Here is a 7,224-nt window from a genome sequence, read left to right as displayed (position 1 = left end):
GTTAGTCAACCGTTAGCTAGTAAACACTACTCTTGGCAGCAGGGAACGTTAGCCTACCTTTAGCTAGTAAAAACTACTCTTGGCAGCAGGTAACGTTAGTCTACCGTTAGCTAGTAAACACTACTCTTGGCAGCAGGTAACGTTAACCTACCTATAGCTAATAAACACTACTCTTGGCAGCAGGTAACGTTAGCCTACCATTAGCTAGTTAACACTACTCTTGGCAGCAGGGAACGTTAGTCTACCGTTAGCTAGTAAACACTACTCTTGGCAGCAGGTAATGTTAGCCTACCGTTAGCTACTTAACACTACTCTTGGCAGCAGGGAACGTTAGACTACCGTTAGCTAGTAAACAGTACTCTTGTTGCAAGTAACGTTAGCCTACCATTAGCTAGTTAACACTACTCTATGCAGCAGGTAACGTTAGTCTTCCGTTAGCTAGTAAACACTACTCTTGGCAGCAGGTAACGTTAGTCTACCTTTAGCTGGTAAACACTACTCTTGGCAGCAGGTAACGTTAGCCTTCCATTAGCTAGTAAACACTACTCTTGGCAGCAGGTAACCTTAGCCTACCATTAGCTAGTTAACACAACTCTTGGCAGCAGGGAACGTTAGCCTACCATTAGCTAGTTAACACTACTCTTGGCAGCAGGGAACATTAGTCTACCGTTACCTAGTTAACACTACTCTTGGCAGCAGGGAACGTTAGCCTACAGTTAGCTAGTAAACACTACTCTTGGCAGCAGGGAACCTTAGTCTACCATTAGCTAGTAAACATTACTCTTGGCAGCAGGGAACGTTAGCCTACAGTTAGCTAGTAAACACTACTCTTGGCAGCAGGGAACGTTAGTCTACCGTTAGCTAGTAAACACTACTCCTGGCAGCAGGGAATGTTAGCCTACCGTTAGCCAGTAAACACTACTCTTGGCTGCAGGTAACGTTAGCCTACAGTTAGCTAGTAAACACTACTCTTGGCAGCAGGGAACGTTAGCCTACCATTAGCTAGTTAACACTACTCTAGGCAGCAGGAAACGTCAGCCTACAGTTAGATAGTAAACACTACTCTTGGCAGCAGCTAACGTTAGCCTACAGTTAGCTGGTAAACACTACTCTTGGCAGCAGGTAACGTTAGCCTACAGTTAGCTAGTAAACACTACTCTTGGCAGCAGGGAACATTAGTCTACCGTTAGCTAGTAAACACTACTCTTGACAGCAGGGAACTTTAGATTGGACAATGTACTTGTGCTTGGCTGGCCCCACTAATTTCAGAAGTGAAGTAAAGTGAAGCTAGTTTCCTATATGTTCCTGAACACATCAGGTTGTCCTCCACAGTGTTTCCGTAGTGTAGTGGTTATCACGTTCGCCTCACACGCGAAAGGTCCCCGGTTCGAGACCGGGCGGAAACATTATTGTCGTAGCGCCACCTAACTGTAAGGGCTGTTTCACAGTCGCCGCATCCGAGCTTACAAGCGCCAATGTGACGTAAAAAAATGTGAAGTTAAGTGATGACAGGTTGAGTCCAGTTTTCTATATGTTCCTGAATGCATCATGTTGATCCTCACAGGGTTTCCGAGTCAGTTTTTTCTTCTTGGATGCAGTTCCTGAGATATGCTCCTGTGGAAGTGTGTGAGCGACGACATGGAAAGCATTGATGACTACACCTGCACCACATCCACCACGGGGTGAGGTATTCTGCCCTACAAAGGCAAAACGCTGTGACATCATATTTGGGCAAAAATTTGTTAATGTCACTTTTGGGGTATTTGAGACCTCCTTTATCATGTGAATGAATATCGTGAGTCAATTTGATCGTTTTAACGAGAAAATAAAGAGCTAATAACAACCGTAACATCCCAAACCATACGAGAAACCACAGCAGAATGCTATATAACAGCTGTTAGGGCTCTTTGCCTTCGTTCTGGCACGCTGAAGTTGAGTTCAGGTGTTCTGACTTTCTTTAGCCAGGCATCAAGAGAGATGTTACTGTGATGTTAAAACCAACAAAACAGAAACTTTAAAGTAATTTTTCTCAGTTTCACACTCTAGCGAGTTACAGTCTTTTGCCTTTGCAGGGCAGTATTAGTAGTGTGTGTTTTCCTTTTTCCAGCCACTTCAGATTAGTTTGTAGGGAGACTCCGAGAGAACGGCTGACAGCCCGGGAGAGGTGCTGTCTGGTTAACACCAGTTTTTAGCCGTGACTGTCCTTCCTTTGCCGTACCTGAAGTTGCTGCATTTTGGCTGCTGTCTGGGGATTCCTAGATGCACAACTTTAGCTAAAACATTGTGGGGGATTAGCTCAAATGGTAGAGCGCTCGCTTAGCATGCAAGAGGTAGCGGAATCGATGCCCGCATCCTCCAAAATGTTTCTTCTTCAATTGAAGACAGATCTAGTGCCGCCTGAAGCCTTGTATTCAGCTAGCTAGCTGTTTCTTGTATTTAGCTAGGTAGCTATTTCTTGTATTTAGCTAGCTATCTGTTAAATTGTGTATTTAGCTAGCTAGCTGTTTCTTGTATCTTGCAAGCTAGCTGTTAATCTGTGTATTTAGCTAACTAGATGTCTCTTTTAATTAGTTAGCTAGATGTTAACCTGTGTATTTAGCTAGCTAGCTGTTTCTTGTATTTAGCAAGCTAGATGTTAACCTGTGTATTTAGCAAGCTAGCTGTTAACCTGTGTATTTAGCTAGCTAGATGTTAACCTGTGTATGTAGCTAGCTAGCTGTTAACCTGTGTATTTAGCAAGCTAGCTGTTTCTTGTATTTAGCAAGCTAGCTGTTAATCTGTGTATTTAGGTAGCTAGCTGTTAACCTGTGTATTTAGCTAGCTAGCTGTTTCTTGTATTTAGTAAGCTAGCTGTTAACCTGTGTATTTAGCAAGCTAGCTGTTAACCTGTGTATTTAGCTAGCTAGCTGTTAACCTGTGTATTCAGCTAGCTAGCTGTTTCTTGTATTTAACAAGCTAGCTGTCAATCTGTGTATTCAGCTAACTAGCTGTTAACCTGTGTATTTCAAGCCCCCAGGAGGAGCGCTAAGTCCATATGCCAACATGGGCTTAGCGGATAACGGTGGTACTGCACCCCATGGCCCAGAAAGACTTTTCACATAGACATTACATGGCGAAAGAAACGTCTATATTTGAGCTGATAATTTGTTTCGGGGTATATCAACCTACCAGCCCAAACACTGAAATGGTCCTTGTTTAAAACGTTACTTTTTTAACATATTTAACATTCACTAGAAGCAAATCCAGAATTATTACATTTGAAATGATGAACGCGCATAATGGACGCGCGAACAGACCCACGGGACTGCGCACGCCCACTCACATGACTGTTCTCACGAGGTCCTGTAGCTAGCTGTAATAATGGATATAGCTAGTGGTTGTAATTCATCATGTGTTCTATTAATCCGTCCATGGTATTATCTTATGAAGTTATGATACATCCGAGGGATGTATGTATGTTGTAAAGCCTGTTATGTGGATGTAACGTCATTAGCGTTTCCCAAACTGTCGGGGCTATCGGCTAACTAGCTAGTTGCTAACATCAGGGTCAGCTAGCATGGCTGTATTAAGATCATGCCTACATAATGTTACTACAGACATAGTGATTACACCGCCCTGGTTCTCTCTTATGATCCATCCGAGGGCTGTATGCTGTAAAGCTTGTAACGTGGATGAGAGATGAAGCCATGGATGAGCTCTGTTCACCAAACTGCAGGCTAACTGCTAGCGCTAGCTAGTAGCTAGCTAGCTAGTAGCACGACATAATGATTAAATCTCCTTGGTTGTCTAGCTAGCTAAATACATCTATCGTTTATTTAGCTAAGCATGTAAACGATCGGGAACAACGAAAACACAATGTTTAACGTTAGTGAATATTTTAGACAATGAAAACGGCAAGTTCATGAGTTCGCCACTTGTAAGAGACACGGGAGATAAGCTCATGAACGAGCATGTTGCTACCGGTTGCTACAACAACACAAACAAATTGTTGCTAGTGCACGTGTCCACCGTGACGTCATGGGACAAGAATGCGGAAAAGCCGAGCTCCATGTTGTCTTAATGCGCTTTTGAGCACTCTCATTGGAACGTACGGGGCTTCACCTGAACACTGTATCCAGTTCTCTTAATACATCCATGGTGTATTTAGCTAGCTAGCTGTTAATCTGTGTATTTAGCTAGCTAGCCGTTTCTTGTATTTAGCAAGGTAGCTGTTAATCTGTGTATTTAGCTAGCTAGCTGTCTCTTGTAATTAGCTAGAAGTTGAGTTCAGGTGTTCTGACTTTGTTTAGCCAGGCATCAAGAGAGATGTTACTGTGCCACCGTGATGTTAAAACCAACAAAACAGAAACTTTAAAGTAATTTTTCTCAGTTTCACACTCGAGTTACAGTCTTTTGCCTTTGCAGGGCAGTATTAGTAGTGTGTGTTTTCCTTTTTCAATTTCAATTCAATTTTATTCATAGTATCAAATCATAACAGAGTTATCTCGAGATACTTTACAGATAGAGTAGGTCTAGACCACACTCTATAATTTACAATTTACAAAGCCCCAACAATTACAGTAATTCCCTCAAGAGCAAGCATTATAAATGGCTATTGCGACAGTGGCGAGGAAAAACTCCCTCTTGGGAAGAAACCTCGGCAGACCCAGACTCTTGGTAGGCGGTGTCTGACGGGGCCGGTTGGGGGTGTGAAGGCGATAATAGTCGCATTGAAGATAGTGGAACAGTGACTTTGAAACAAACATACTGTTGTGCTGTTCTTTCTCTACTAATGCAGCATCAGGCTAGTTTCCTATGTGTACCTGAACGCATCCCACTTACCTCACAGGGTTTCCGTAGTGTAGTGGTTATCACGTTCGCCTCACACGCGAAAGGTCCCTGGTTCGAGACCGGGCGGAAACATTGTTCTCTTTTCCCTACGATAGGAAGTTTCGGTGTTTGGTTTCTAAGTCTTAAATGTGTCTTCTGTGTGCAAAACAATGTTTATGTAGCCCGCTGGGCTAAAAGCTAACGTTAGCTTCCCTCGGGAGAGGCTAACAGTTAGCATCAACAGCTCAACATGTTCTACGTTAGCCAACTTCACTTCCTATCAGCCTTGTTATTCTTCGTGAAAAGTACTGCCTTGGGGAAGACCCAGGACTAGGTGGAGACACATCCAGCTGGGAGGAGGTCTCGGGAAGACCCAGGACTAGGTGGAGGCACGTCCAGCTCAGAGGAGGCCTGTACGTGACGTCTTAAAATGAACAGCCTTGTGGGGGATTAGCTCAAATGGTACAGTGCTCGCTTAGCATGTGAGAGGTAGCGGGATCGATGCCCGCATCCTCCATAATATTTCTTCTTCAATTGCAGATGGATCTAGTGCAGCCTGAAGCCTTGTATTTAGCTAGCTAGCTGTTTCTTGTATTTAGCTAGCTACCTTTTAACCTGTGTATTTAGCTAGATAGCTGTTAGCCTGTGTATTTAGCTAGCTACCTATCTTTTTCTTGTATTTAGCTAGCTAGCTGTTTCTTGTATTTAGCAAGCTAGCTGTTAATCTGTGTATTTAGCAAGCTAGCTGTTAACCTGTGTATTTAGCAAGCTAGCTGTTAACCTGTGTATTTAGCTAGCTAGCTTTTATCTTGTAGTTGTTAAATTGTGTATTACGTTAGTACCAGGAGTTTTTTTCTTTTATTTTGCTTTGCTGGCCCCACTATGAATTGCCTTTCTGAGGGGCACTTTAAAGTTGACATATAGAAACCTGTAGAAACTCTGTAGGATTATGAACTCTCTGTTAACCTAATTAAACCTGTTGCGTCTTCACAGAGAAGGGATGCAGTGACAGCAGACGATGTCTACAGCTGCTAGGAAAGACCAAAGAAGAGTCAGGTTTTTCTTCTTGGATGCAGTTCCTGAGATATGCTCCTGTGGAAGTGTGTGAGCGATGACATGGACAGCATTGATGACTACACCTGCACCAAATCCACCACGGGGTGAGGTAAATAAATATAATATATAATCTTCAACTTCATCACTAAGGCTTGTTTGGATATAATATATAGTTCTGTTAAATCTTATTATATACGTCTGGCCGTCCCTGAGTTCCGTAATGCCTGCCGTTTTGGAAGATTTTATTAATAATGGTAGTCTATAGATCCGGTTTCCCTACACTGTGCGACAACAGGCCGACATAATTCAATTGGCAGCAATTCCCTAGCGTGTGAGAGTTTTTTATTTTATTTTTATTTTTTTTCTCCGCCAGTCGGCATGATTTGGTGTAACGAAAGAACTTCCAGGGTCATTGACATACTGATCAGCATTCACGAGTTGCTTTGCATTGACTATGGTTAAAATAAAAAATCCACGTACGCCCACTTGTAGTCAATCTGTGATTTATAAAGGGAACATTGCTTACAGGTGTGTGTACACACGGTTTATATATCTGACTTTTTTCGGCGCACGCCATTTTAGGCTTTTTGGGCGTCGTTACCCTTATAGTGAGGATCCCACGCACAGTTTTATAAATGAGACCCCAGGTCATTTACATGTTGCTTTACAGGTGTTTTTCCATTATGTATTTTCCAAACTATGTCGCTGTTCTCATATGTGGCAGTTTCCGTAGTGTAGTGGTTATCACGTTCGCCTCACACGCGAAAGGTCCCCGGTTCGAGACCGGGCGGAAACATTATTGTCGTAGCGCCACCTAACTGTAAGGGGTATTTTACAGTCGCTGCATCCGAGCTTACGCGAGCCAATGTTACGTAAAAAAATTGAAAGTGAAGTGATGAGAGTTTGAGTCCAGTTTCCTATTTGTTCCTGAATGCATCGTGTTGATCCTCAGGGTTTCCGTAGTGTAGTGGTTATCACGTTCGCCTAAAGCTACACCAAGCCGATAATCGGCCGTTGGACAGTCTGGCGAGGTTGGTGACTCGAGTGTGTTCGGTGTGTCCCGTGCCGTCGTCAATCTGAGGGTCTGTCGGCGTTCATTTTGGCCGACCTGACATGTTCAGTCGGAGGCAGGGCAGTCGGGGACTCACCAGGAAATGGCGAGAGGGATGAGCGTGACGAGAGTCTCTCAAAATCTGAGGAAAATCTTTTAAACTGACCTTTGTTGATCTGAAATGAAAACAGATTCAGCAACTGCACGGGCTATTTCTCTCTTAAAGAGCACATATTATGCTTTTTGGCTTTTTGGCTATAGAACATGTAGCTGGACTTCAATGGCCTTCTTTTGACTGAAAGTACTGC

The 7,224-nt window shown here is 43.2% G+C and overlaps 3 non-coding genes across 3 annotated transcripts; all 3 read left to right on the top strand.

The window, feature by feature from the left end:
• Window positions 1-1,333: 1,333 nt before the first annotated feature.
• Window positions 1,334-1,406, top strand: trnav-cac (transfer RNA valine (anticodon CAC)). Its single transcript has one exon. It is a non-coding gene; the product is annotated as a tRNA-Val (tRNA).
• Window positions 1,407-4,829: 3,423 nt separating this feature from the next.
• trnav-cac (transfer RNA valine (anticodon CAC)) lies at window positions 4,830-4,902 on the top strand. The gene has a single exon. It is a non-coding gene; the product is annotated as a tRNA-Val (tRNA).
• Window positions 4,903-6,588: 1,686 nt separating this feature from the next.
• On the top strand, window positions 6,589-6,661 carry trnav-cac (transfer RNA valine (anticodon CAC)). Its single transcript has one exon. It is a non-coding gene; the product is annotated as a tRNA-Val (tRNA).
• The last annotated feature ends 563 nt before the right edge of the window (window positions 6,662-7,224 follow it).

Source organism: Perca flavescens, chromosome 13 (genome assembly GCF_004354835.1).
Source record: "Perca flavescens isolate YP-PL-M2 chromosome 13, PFLA_1.0, whole genome shotgun sequence".
Taxonomy (NCBI): Eukaryota; Metazoa; Chordata; class Actinopteri; order Perciformes; family Percidae; genus Perca; species Perca flavescens.
The sequence above is the reverse complement of the archived record's forward strand: the minus strand, read 5'-3'. Positions and strand labels throughout refer to the sequence as shown.